Source organism: Giraffa tippelskirchi, chromosome 1, assembly GCF_054371585.1.
Source record: "Giraffa tippelskirchi isolate mGirTip1 chromosome 1, T2T-mGirTip1v1.2.pri, whole genome shotgun sequence".
Classification (NCBI taxonomy): domain Eukaryota; kingdom Metazoa; phylum Chordata; class Mammalia; order Artiodactyla; family Giraffidae; genus Giraffa; species Giraffa tippelskirchi.
Window position 1 is genome coordinate 223,375,561 of NC_137275.1, and position 12,559 is coordinate 223,388,119.

General features: G+C 41.4%; 1 non-coding gene across 1 annotated transcript; it reads right to left on the reverse strand.

Moving 5' to 3' along the window:
• Positions 1-8,798: 8,798 nt before the first annotated feature.
• TRNAC-ACA (transfer RNA cysteine (anticodon ACA)) lies at positions 8,799-8,870 on the reverse strand. Its single transcript has one exon. It is a non-coding gene; the product is annotated as a tRNA-Cys (tRNA).
• Positions 8,871-12,559: the final 3,689 nt, after the last annotated feature.

Here is a 12,559-nt window from a genome sequence, read left to right on the forward strand (position 1 = left end):
CACTCATCTCACATGTTAGCAGAGTAATGCTGAAAGTTCTCCAAGCTACACTTCAACAGTATGTGAACCAAGGACTTCCAGATGTTCAAGCTGAAACATGGAACAACAGACTGGTTCAAAATTGGGAAACGATTACGTTAAGGCTGTATTTTGTCAACTTGCTTGTTTAACTTATATGCAGAGTACATCATGCATGGATGAAGCACAAGCTGAAATCAAGATTGCCAGGAGAGATACAAATAACCTCAGATATGCAGATGACACCACCCTTATGACAGAAACCAAAGAGGAACTAAAGAACCTCTTGGTGAAAATGAAAGAGGAGAGTGAAAAGCTGGCTTAAAATGCAACATTCAAAAAATGAAGATCATGGCATCTGATCCCATCACTTCATGGCAAGTAAATGGGAAAACCATGGGAACAGTTACAGAGTTTATTTCCTCGGGCTCCAAAATCACTGCAGATGATGACTGCAACCACGAAATTAAAAGACACTTGATCCTTGGAAGAAAAGCTATGACCAACCTAGACAAAACCAATGACAAACCAGCATATTAAAAAATAGAAACATTACTTTGTTGACAAAGGTCTGTCTAGTCAAAGCTATGGTTTTTCCAGTGGTCATGTATGGATGTGAGAGTTGGACCAATAAAAAGCTGAGCCCTGAAGAATTGACGCTTTTGAACTGTGGTGATGGAGAAGACTCTGAGAGTCCCTGGACTGCAAGGAGATCCAACCAGACCATCCTAAAGGAGATCAGTCCTGGGTGTTCATTGGAAGGACTGATGTTGAAGCTGAAACTCCAATACTTTGGCCACCTGATGCAAAGAGCTGACTCATTGGAAAAGATCCTGATGGTGGGAAAGATTGAGAGCGGGAGAAGAAGGAGACGACAGAGGATGAGGTGGTTGGATGGCATCACTGAGTCAATGGACATGGGTCTGAGTAAACTACGGGAGTTGGTGGTGGACAGGGAGGCCTGGTGTGCTGCAGTCTGTGGGGTTGCAGAGTTGAACACAACCGAGTGACTGAACTGAACTGATGGCTTCTACTATTTCACTAGAGGTTCTTTCCACAGCCTTGGGCTACCCGAACTCTTCCCTGAAGCTTATTCTTACAGTCCTCTCTTCCACTGTGCTTAAAGCAGCTGAGGTTGACGGTTATCTTTTTTCCTCACCACATTTTCTAAATCATTCTTCTTTTCTCCTATACACACACACACAAGAATTGAAGCTGATACATCTATATATATACACACATAAAATCTCTTTATTGGGATGGTATTGACATACCAGAAAATCCATCCATTTAAGATTTACAATTTCATGGTTTTTATTGTATTTATATAACTATGCAACAATCACCATAATCTAATATTAGAATGTTTCATCACCCCCAAAAGAAACCCTGCATCCATTAGCAGTCACTCTCTCCCAACACTCTTTGCCTTCCCTGCCCTAGGCAATTGCTAATCTACCTTTTGCTACAGGTTTGCCTATTTAGGACATTTCATATAAATGAAATCAGATAACAAGTAACTTTCTGTGTCTGGCATTTTTTATTCAGCATAACATTTTCCAAATTCATCCATGTTGTAGCATAGCATATATCATTGCTTAATAATGTTCCATCACAGGAATATATCAAATTCTACCTCTCCATTCATCAGCTGATGGACATTTGGGTTGTTTCCACTTTTTGACTGTTATGAATGAGTGCTGTTATACACCTTGGCATGCAAATTTTTTGTGTAGACATGTTTTTACTTTTCTTGGAAGTATACCTAGCAGTGAAATTGCTAAGTCACATAGCAGTTTTGTAATTAACAACTTGGGGACTTGATAGAAATTCAGCTCTAGCCCTCACCAGCTGTATCGCACTCAATGCATCATCGCACCTCTATGCGCCTCAATTATACCAGCTGTAAAATGGGACCAATAATACTGCTGCTGCTGCTAAGTCGCGTCAGTCGTGTCCGACTCTGTGCGACCCCATAGACGGCAGCCCACCAGGCTCCCCCGTCCCTGGGATTCTCCAGGCAAGAGTACTGGAGTAGGTTGCCATTTCCTTCTCCAATGCATGAAAGTGAAAAGTGAAAGTGGAGTCGCTCAGTCGTGTCCGACTCAGTGACCCCATGGACTGCAGCCCGCCAGGCTCCTCCGTCCATGGGATTTTCCAGGCAAGAGTACTGGAGTGGGGTGCCATTGCCTTCTCCAAAAATACTAACCGTTCTTATATCAAAGTGGATGTATGATCCTTGTGATAGCATACAAGATAATGCAAATGAATACACCTTAAAAAGTATAAAATACCTTCCACCACAGGATTTTATTTTTTCAGGTCATTTAAGGTATTGCTCAATCCCAAATGTGGAAAAAATAAATTAGGGAACAGTCATAAATTGAATAGCATTTTTGCAAATGTGCCTGTCTCAAAGGAAAGACAAGATTTAGCTTCATTTCAGCTGACTTTCCAGTCTAATGACCTAGAATTCACTGCTATGCTTTTATTCTCATCCCAGTGTGCTACAGCCCACGTGGAAATGTCTGATAAACTGAGAGCTTCTTTTGATGCATGGGAAAAGAAGATGCTTTCTATTCCAAGCACCCATGTATTTTCTGAATATTTTTCTTCATATTCTTCTGGGGGTTTTGATCTCACATGATTCCTCTTTTGAGTCAAAGGAAGGGGGGGGAGCTACAGGACTTTTGAATTATTTATTGGAGAAGGCATTTAAGGCCTGGTTTCAAAATTGTTATCTAGATTTCTACACTCACTCGTGCATGTTGGGAGGCTTGTCTGAACCCCTGGGAGAAGAGCTCAGTGAAGGTTAGAAGAGGTATCCAACTGATACATGAGCCTTTGGACATTCTGACTCAGAACTCTGTCTCCAATCTGTGGTCAGGAGCATCTGTGATGGAAGGGGCTGCTGGGAAATTCTTCCAGCCACCTGACTCTGACTTCTGCTACTTTCCTTGCCATGAAAGGGAGGAGCTCATGGCTTTATTTAAAAACATTATAATTTAATTCAATTTCATCTCAACAGATACTTGTTGAGGTCCTATGCCAATTTTGTGCCACACATCGTGCTAAGAGTTACAAAGACAAAAATTATTTCCTGGGGAGAGAGATCATGAATACCCAGGACTTAGACTGCTTGGGTTCAAATCCAAGCTCTGCTCATTATTGGGTGTGAGATGATGGATCTTACATTGGACGTGAGAAAATGGGGATGATGACAAAAACAATGCAAGAATAATATCAACCATATATTAATAGCAGTTTAATCCATATAAAGCACAGAATTCGTTATCTAGCCCATGGCTGTCCATTAAAATGCACCTTAGGCAAAAAAAATACGATCCCCACCTTGATGCTCTAATGGGGAACATAGACGTTAATCAAATAGCTACATAAACCTACAATTACAAAAGTGCTACAGTAGATTGTGTTGGTTGCCCTTCTAACGTCTATCTCTACCCTTCCCCATTGTGTAGTAGCCACGTGCATTTGGGGTGGGAGCAGGAGCAGAACCCAATCTCAGGTCTTCATATGCATCCTAAGTGGCCCAATCCAATCTGTGTAATTTCCATTCCAGCGTCACTGTGGTTAACTCTAATTTCCATTCCATTCTGTCCAGCGTCAGAGGTGGTCATGTGACCTAAACCAATCTAACCACAGGGAAGCCCAGGGCTTCTACAGTACAGAAGAGAATGCTTGCTTTCTGCCACTGGATATGACTGAGTCAGCATCTGACCCAGGAGCATAGTTAGCAGCCATTTTCAAGCACTGAGAGGAAGCCTATACTGCGGAGGACACAAATAAGATACATAAACAAAATGATCTTTGGTGATCTTGTTGAGCCACTAGATCTAGCCTTACTTGAAATCCACAATATCTTGAGAATATTCAGACAAAAATAGTCTCCAATAATAAAATTAACAATTAACCTACTAACAATGTACAAATGATCAAATGATCTGAATAGACATTTCTCTAAGGATAACATGCAAAGAACTAATAAGCATATGAAATGAGGCTTGATATCAGTAATTCGGAAAATGTCAATGAAAACTGCAATGAGCTATCACTTCACACCCACTAAGGTGGCTAGAATCAAAAAATCACATACTAACAGATATTAATAAGAATGTAAAGAAATCAAAACGCTCATACACTGGGCTACTTGTTGAACCATCCCCAGTTAGAATCTCGCCCATTGGCTATCCGAAGCTCTGAGCCCAGTAGACAGGTTAGTTCCTCTAAAAGCTCCACAGACCCTTCAGCACCTACTGCATCTGGCAATAACTAAAACTTGTGTTGCCTAGTAAAATAACAGAATACATCTACTAGACTGTAGGCCTGAGTATAAATGCCGTAGGGCAAGGGATGTCTATTTTACTCACCTCGTATCCATATACAAGAGCACAAAGACTGGTTTGTGGTAGATACTTGGGAAATATTTGCTAAGTGGGTGAATGTCCCACATTTTACTGAAATTATTATCTAAGTATCTGTCTCATCTTCTACACTAGACCCTCCTATTGGGAAGCACCACTGTCTGGTCATCTACATAACTCCAGAATCTAGCATAGAGCGTGTATCAGAGTAAGGCACTCAGGGTAGAGTGGTTGAATTCTTGGCTTCATTCATCAAGTCAATCACCAAACTAAATAAGACGTCTGATCCCTGTGAACGCTCACAGCTTCCCCAATGCGGCTCTTTCGGCATGCTTGCCCAAATCTGCCTCGCACGGTACTGATTTGCAGGAGCCTCTTCACTCCTAGGGGGCTCTGAGCTCTTCTGAGGATGCAGGGCCCATCTCATTCATCTGCAGGGACTGAAGACGCACAGAATAAACAGCAGAAGGGAAGCTCAAGATCTACTCCTGTCAGACTGCCGGTGGATGACTGAGTGAACAAATAATTATGAGGAAGGAGACTTTCTCAAAGCCGTGCTGTTTGGAAGGCTGCGACACAATCTGACCCGGGCTCAGTGTCCACTAGGTTGAACTGACAGTGGGTTCAAGGCAGAGCAGTAGGTCTCTTGTTCTCTTGTTTGCTGTATTTTCTCCTCCTCCCCCCAGACTGTATGTTCCCTGAGAACTGCACCCAGGTCTTAGGTGCTCACCGCTGAGCCCTCCATGTCTGACACACGGTACATGCTCAATACATGCATTGTTGATTGAACGCTCATCCACCCATTAACCCCGCAAGGATCTGACACTCCTGCTTTTAATCCTGAGGTGAGCGGTAGAAATTTTTTGCCTTCTAAAATTAATTAGGATACCATTGCAGTGATGATCAGCCTCCTGCCATGTGTCCCCTCTTCTGCCTTTGTACTTTTCCAAACTAGCTTGAATCATTTAATCTGCAGTTAATTCAGAAGAATCCAAGCCAGGCCCTGATATAACAGATGATCAAGATAAGTGGCTGGAGTACCATTATGAGCAGAATCTCTCCAGATTTTAGTCTATAAATCATTTGTTGTGAAATGCGTTCATTGTCTTTAGGCAAGGCACTGACTTGAGGGAAAATTCTATCTGTTTATGAATCAAAAGTCAGGGGATTAGCCACAGTGTGAAGGAAAGAGACTACAATAAAAAGAATAAGATTTGTCTCTTAATATTCTCCTAACCTATATCCCTCCACCCCTTTCCCTCACTTACTTTTCTGCATGGGAAAAGAATTCAATTTCATGTTTGTTCCGCAGAATCACAGGCAGAAAAGCAGCTTTTAAGAGGCAGATTTTAGCCACTACTTCAGCTCCGCATGCATTTTGGGTCTCAAGTTGACAGTCACTTCCTCCAAGAAGTCTCCCTTGATGACTTAGGCTAAATTAGACCCTTTCTGTTCATCAGTCTCATAGCATGGGTTGCTATTATTTTTATTCCTCTTGCTACAGTTTTAAACATGTATTTATTTGTTTGTCTGCTTGCTTCTCTCCCTTGGGAGACTGCAAATGCTTTTATGCAGGGATTATGAATTTGTTTTCCCCTGTATCCCCAACCCCTAACACAGTGCCTGGCATAAAGTCGGCACTGAGAAATATCTGTTTTAATATTTAATGATCGTTTTCCAAGCTCTTTTTCAAAGTGAATCTGGAAAGACTACCACAGGGAAAAAACACTATTTAACTCTTTAGAGTATTTTAAACTTAAATAAATATAGGTTTATTCTGTGCAAACCATTATATGTATATTATCTTATATAACACTCTCAACAGTGACTCAACCTTATAAAATAAATACTATCCTCCATCCTGGTGACAAGCAGTTTGTAGCTCGGGAAGGTCAATACCTTACCCAGTGTGTGTCACAGTAATGGTAGAGTAGCATCAGAACTCACCTAGTTTAACTCCCAGATTCAAATTCTTGCCCGTGTGCTCCATACCCTGAAAATCACAGAGACGCAGAAGGAATTTATTTCCTGATGGAAACTTTTTTCTCTTTTCTGGCTCTCCATCAACAGAAGGAACAAAAGAAGTGAAAACAACCAAAGACCAAAGAGGGGATTATGTCTTCCTTTTCTCTTTAAAACTTACAGAAAATAGTCAGACACAATTCTAGACATGGTCAATGTTTTTTAGACTATGCTAGCATCTGCCTGCAAAAGGATTTTTCAGACAACCTTGCAGGATGTCAGCCCCTGGGGCCAGGTCCTGCTCTACCCAAGATTCATCTTTTGGTGTATTGATCCAAAAGTCTTCACTTTCAACAAACGCTAACAAAACACACCCACACCTGCAAGCGCATGCACACACACACACACACACACACACAGATGCATTTGAATGAAAAGTTATGCCCACCAAGGCTCACAAATGTGCTCATGCATATCTTTTCACAAACAAGCAATATATTGTCCCCTTCACCACCATGGCAAGCACAAAATCAGATGAATGTAGAAACATACTTGTCTACACAAAAATGCATCCTCCTAGGCATTTATCAAATGGTCAATGCACCGTTTTTACAACACACAGTCCTTTTACATCCATTTTTCTGCTTTATTCCCTAAGTAACCCATGTGTTATCTAATAAACAAGATATGTCAAACCCAATGGTTCTATAGGGCTCTTAAACTTGAACCTCATAGGATGAGTTTCAGAGGATCTCTGAACCACTCCCCTCTGAAATTGGGTGTGCATGCAGTTTTTCCCTGGATGTTCATGTCCATGGATTTCATCTTATGTCCCTCCCTCCTCAAAAAAAAAAAAAATAAAGAGAGATTTTAGACCACCAAGTCATGGGAACAATCTCACTAGTCTGACACTCAAGATACTAATGAATATAAAGCTTATAAAATGCCTTTTTCTCCATTTCCTCACTTATTCACACATCTGTAATGCTGTGGAGCTCAACCTTGCAATTATGAGTTTTTGATAGACATAGACACGGAGCACAGATATGTCTAAGCTCATATCCACTAACACCCACTTATTTTTTCCTGCCTGACACTCTCCTGTGATGGAAAAAGAAGAGAAACTGACATCTGAGCCCACTGCCTTCATAGGGAATTTCACACATTTTCTCTACCTCCTTGAGTCATGAGGTCATCTATAGGTTATTCATATGAAACTGACTCAGGCAGTTTAAAAGTAACCTTTTAAATTAAAACTTTGGTGTCTGACTCTACACCAAGTCAATATGACAAGCGACAAGAAAGTCGCTCAGTCGTGTCCGACCCTTTGTGACCTCACGGACTATGCAGTTTGTGGAATTCTGCAGGCCAGAATACTAGAGTGGGTAGCTGTTCCCTTCTCCAGATGATCTTCCCAACCCAGGGATCAAACCCAGGTCTCCCACATTGCAGGTGGATTCTTTACCAGCTGAGCCACAAAGGAAGCTAAGAATACTAGAGTGGGTAGGCCTATCCCTTCTCCAGCAGATCTTTCCGACCCAGGAATCGAACTGGGGTCTCCTGCATCCCAGGCAGATTCTTTACCAGCTAAGCTACCAGGGAATCCCCAAGTCAATATAATGTTTCGAAAAAGCAGATTGACTTCCTCAAAAGATCATCAGATCCATCTTTAACAGCTCTATAAACAGATGTCCAAAGAGACAAGTCATTTTCTCTTCCTGCCTGGAATGCCCTTCATCAGATATCTACATGGCCTCACTCACTCCCTTCCTTCCATCTCTATTCAAATGACACATTGTAGTCTACCTCACAGCAAAATATCAACCACTGCTCTCCCTACCCATTCCCAGGATGCTCTGGCCCTTGATGCGTCTCCCTCTTTAGCACTTATCACCCTTGAAAGTGAAACTCTTAGTCGCTCAGTTGTGTCTGACTCTTTGCAACTCCATGAACTGTAGCTAGCCAGGCTCCTCTGTCCATGGAATTCTCTAAGCAAGAATACTGGAGTAGGTTGTCATTCCCCTCTCCAGAGAATTTTCCCAACCCAGAGATCAAACCCAGGTCTCCTGGATTGCAGACAGATTCTTTACCACCCGAGTCACCAGGGAAGCCACTTGAATGTGTTGTATTTTATTTCTGTGGTTTTGTGTTACGTGTTTGTCTCCCTGTACTAGAATGCAACCTCCATGAGGTGGGGACTTTATCCATTTAACCTGCTGTTCCAAAACCTAGAAAAGACACACAGTGTATATTTGTTTTGGAAAATTAAAGCAAAGAATTATAGAAGTATCAGCAGCTTCTTTAGAAAGAGAAAAGTGAAAGTGAAAGTCGCTCAGTCGTGTCCAACTCTTTGTGACCCCATGAACAATACACAGTCCATGGAATTCTCTAGGCCAGAATACTGGAGTGGGTAGCCTTTCCCTTCTCTAGGGGATCTTCCCAACCCAGGGATCGAACCCAGGTCTCCTGCATTGTAGGCAGACGCTTTACCATCTGAGCCACCAGGGAAATCAAAGATAACCTGCCATTAAAGAGTTTCAAGCTCAAGTCATCTCCTAAGGACTATACTTCTGGTTTATTCTCACTGCCTTGCCAGTGTGAATTTCATAACCTTTCTCTTTGACTCACTTCCCAGAGGCAGGAGTGAGAACTTACTTAGTATTAGGGAAGGAAAACCCCTTGACAAGTTCCTTAACAATAAGGAAATTCACTGGCTTATGTGACTGACAAGCACAGAGACAGACTGGGGCTTCCCTGATGGCTCAGCTGGTAAAGAATCCGCCTGTAATACAGGAGACCCCAGTTCGATTCCTGGGCCAGGAAGATCCGCTGGAGAAGGAATAGGTTACCCACTCCAGTATTCTTGGGCTTCCCTTATGGCTCAGCTGGTAAAGAATCCACCTGCAACATGGGAGACCTGGGTTCAATCCCTGGGTTGGGAAGATCCCCTGGAGAAGGGAAAGGCTACCAACTCCAGTATTCTGGCCTGGAGAATTCCATGGACTGTATATTCCATGGGGTCGCAAAGAGTTGGACATGACTGAGCAACTTTCACTTCACTTCACTGACTGGATCTGGAGATCAGAAAAGTCATAATGGACTTAATTTCCCCCCCATCTTTCTGCCCTTAATTCTGGGATGTTGGCTTTATTCTAAGGCTGGGAGCCACCTGAGTCCAGACAGGAAAGCAAAAAACAGACTCACTCCATTTTTCTTTTTCTTTTTTTTGTTAGCAGTGATGTACTGCTTGCAGGATCATAGTCCCCTGACCCGTAGAGATTGAACACAGGCCACAGTAGTGAAAGTCCTAGCCATTGGACCACCAGAAAAGTCCCAGATACAGTGACATAGTTCATTTTTAATCAATATATTTGTCTAAATAATTATATACTTCCAGTTCCAGCACTTTATGGCAAATAGATTGCAGAAAAGTGGAAACAGTGACAGATTTTACTGTCTTGGACTCCAAAATCACTGTGGATGGTGACAGCAGCAATGAAATTAAAAGATACTTACTCCTTGAAAGAAAAGCTATGAAAAACCTAGACAGTGTATTAAAAAGCAGAGACATCACTTTGCCAACAAAGACCATATAGTCAAAGCTATGATTTTCCCAACAGTCATGTACTGATGTGAGAGATGGGCCATAAAGAAGGCTGAGCACCAAAGAATTGATGCTTTCTAATTGTGGTGCTGGAGAAGACTCTTGAGAGTCCCTTGGACTGCAAGGAGATCAAACCAGTCAATCCAGAGGAAATCAACCCTGAATATTCATTGGAAGGATTGATGCTGAAGCTGAAGCTGAAACTCCAATACTTTGGCCACCTGATGCGAAGAGCCAACTCATTGTCAAAGACCCTGATGCTGGGAAAGATAGTTGGCAGAAGGAGAAGGGGATGACAGAGGATGAGATGGTTGGATGGCATCACTGAGTCAATGGACATGAACTTGAGCAAACTCCAAGAGACAGTGAAGGACAGGGAAGCCTGGAATGCTGCAGTCCATTGGATCACAAAGAGTGGGACACGACTTAGTGACTGAACAACAAAATAATTGTAGATTCACATGCAGTTGTAAGAAATAATACAGAGAGATCTCTAGTACACTTTGTCCAGTTTCCTCCAATGAACAGTCTGTAAAACTTTAATGTAACAACACATTCAGGATACAAATATTGGTGTTATCCATTGAGCTGGTTCAGATTTCCCCCACTTTACTGTTCTTGTGTGTGTCAAACTCTATACAATTTTAGTTTCACCACTGATGTAGGTTCATGTCTTCACCAACTCAGTCAAGAAACCGAACATTTCCAAAATCTCAAGCATCTCTCATATTATCCTTTCATAAGCATGCCTTCTAAAGTCTATCCCCACCATCCCTAACCCCTGGCAATGACGAATCTGTTCTCGATTTACAAAATTTTCTGATTTCAATAATGTTACATAAGTGGAATTATACAATATATAACAATTTTGAATAGATTTTCTTCACTCAGCATAATTCCCTGGAGAGTCATCCAAGTTGTTGCATGTATGAGAAGTTTGTTCCTTTTTCTGCTGAAAACTGAGTAAAATTTTATAGTATGGTTACACGAGAATTTGAGTTTGTTTAACCATTTACCTGTTAAACGACATCTAGGCTGTTCTTGTGATTGTGAATAAAGCTGCTATGAACATTTATGTATAAGTTTGTATGTGAACATAAGCTTTCCTTTCTCTGGAAAAAATGCTTATGAGTGCATTCTCTATGACATACATTTGAGTAATTCAGTTTCTCTGAAACCTTGTCAGCTTTGCATGTTGTCACTATTATTCTAGGACAGCAAAAATTACCAAGTGATGCTATATCAAACTAAAAAGATTCTGTACAACGAAAGAAACCATGAACACAGTGAAAAGACAATCTATAGGGTGACAGGAAATATTTCCAAATCACATGTCTGGTAAGGAAATAATAACCAAACTACATGAAGAACTAAAATAATTTTTAAAAATCTGCATTAAAAATGAGTAGAGGAACTGAATGGACATTTTTCCAAAGAAGACATATCAATGGCCAACAGGTACACCAAAAAGAGTGTCAACTATCACCAATCATCAAGGAAATGCAAATTAAACCCCAAAGAGATTCCACTTGACACCTGTTAGAATGGCCATCATCAAAAAGCCAAGAGATAGCAAGTCCTGGCCAGCATGTGGAGAAAAGCGAACCCTTGTGGTCTATTGGCAGGAATGTAAATTGGTGTAGCCTCTATGGAAAACAAAAGGAAGGTTCCTCAAAAAATTGAAAATAGAACTACCATAGGATCCAGCAATCTCACTTCTAGGTACATATTCAAAGGAAATGAAAACTGTCTTAAAACGTATCCGTGCTTTCATCTTCATTGCAGCACCGTTAAAATAACCGAGATATGGTCTGAAAACAACCTAAGTGGCGTCCATCAACAAACAGGTGAACAGATAAAGAAGATATGGCGCATATATATACACATATACACATACACATATACACATGCAGCATTCAGTCAAAAGAAAGAAGGAAATCCTTCTTCATAGATGAAGAAGAATTAATCCATGCAACACAGATGGCCCTTGAAGGCATTATGAAATAAATACCACATAGAGAAGAAACATTGTTAATTTTTACCAAGGAGGCCTACTGGACTAAGTTTTCCTAAGTAAGTACAAGAGTCCCCATTTTACTTAATAGGAAGACCCAAACTCCTTGACTCAGCTTTTAAGAACTTCCAAGAATTGCTACCTGTCTGTCCAATGTTACCCTTGTTGTTCAATCATCCAAAGAATAATCATTGTATTCCATGGTCCACTCTGGGCAGTAAAGAAACAGTGGTGGACCTCATAGGGCCTAGTGTATGGCAAGGAAAACATAGATGGAATAACTAATACACAGGGCTTCCCTGGTGGCTCAGTGCTAAAGAATCTGCCTACAATGCAGGAGACGCAGGAGACATGGGTTCGATCCCTGAGTCAGGAAGGTCCCCCAGAGGAGGAAATGGAAACCTACTCCAATATTCTAAGTGTGGTGTTGTCATAAAAGTTGGCTGCAGAGTGCAACAGGAATGTGATGTGTGGTTATAACCTCCACAAGAGAATGGAGAAGACTTCCCCAAGGAAATGGCGTTTAAATCTAGTGACAGTTTGCTAGACCAAGAGGTAGAGGGGGAAGATTGTAGGCAT